The 1011-nt window shown below is 45.9% G+C and overlaps 1 pseudogene; it reads left to right on the forward strand.

Annotated features, from left to right (window-relative positions):
- The first annotated feature begins 534 nt into the window (after positions 1-534).
- LOC142259389 (U2 spliceosomal RNA) lies at positions 535-741 on the forward strand (annotated as a pseudogene).
- The last annotated feature ends 270 nt before the right edge of the window (positions 742-1011 follow it).

A 1011-nucleotide genomic window follows, 5' to 3' on the forward strand; every position in this document is an offset into this window, starting at 1 on the left:
TTAGGGTTTGGGGATGATGAAAGGGCTTTCTACGGGCAAGGATGGCAAAGGGTGGCAGTGACGGAAAGTCAGGCAGCCTGTCCTGTCCTGTCCTGTCCGTCCGTCTTTTTGTATCATGAATTGGAAAGACTGCAAGGGGGAGGGGAGGTGCTTGTGTCCAAAAGGAGGAGTTATTCAGATTCATTGCAGTGGGCGGCGGCTGCAAAAAGCACCATTCTTCTTGTTTTTGCTCTGCAAAACAGCCTTTTCAAGGGTTGGCTTGGGTGACAAAATGTCTTCTGTAGGCGTGGGTTTGTCTCCCTCTCCCTAAGATGTGTCCGGTATAGGCCAGGGTGCCACTCAAGGCCGTAACCAATTCGGGTTATAGCTTCTCGGCCTTTTGGCTAAGATCAAGTGTAGTTTCGGAGGACGCTACCTTGGTCGGTACTGGAAGGTGCCTGGGATTGCACGTCTGCCGGCCTTGAGGAAGTGTGTGCGCCTTCTGGTGACACATAGCCCTCTTGTGCCTGGACGGTTCCCAGGCAACGGGAGGCGATCACCTTTGTTATTTTGAAGTCCTACTGATAAACAGAAAAAAAAAAAAATTAAATCTGTTCTTATCAGTTTAATATCTGATACGTCCCCTCTCTGGGGACCATATATTAAATGGATTTTTAGAACAAGGAGATGGAAAAAATCTTGCTCTGTCCACTCCACGCATTGACCTGGTATTGCAGTACCTCCAGGACCGGTGCACCCCTTCTTAACCCAGTTTCCAAAAGCAGAACTCAATTCACCTGATTCAAATGAGCCCCATTAGTGAATTGAAAGAAAGCAAAAACTTTATATGTACCTCAATTTGGCCAATTCACTTTTCACACTTTCACCCTTTTTTTTATCTTTCACACCTTTTACTTGCTTTATTGATGCAAAAAGCTGTGCCAAATAGCAAACTCATCTCCACTCAACTTGACCAACTCTGCTATGTCCCGTGCAGTATCTTATTCTCAGTCTTATCTAGATCATTTGCAA

Source organism: Anomaloglossus baeobatrachus (genome assembly GCF_048569485.1).
Source record: "Anomaloglossus baeobatrachus isolate aAnoBae1 chromosome 7 unlocalized genomic scaffold, aAnoBae1.hap1 SUPER_7_unloc_2, whole genome shotgun sequence".
Taxonomy (NCBI): Eukaryota; Metazoa; Chordata; class Amphibia; order Anura; family Aromobatidae; genus Anomaloglossus; species Anomaloglossus baeobatrachus.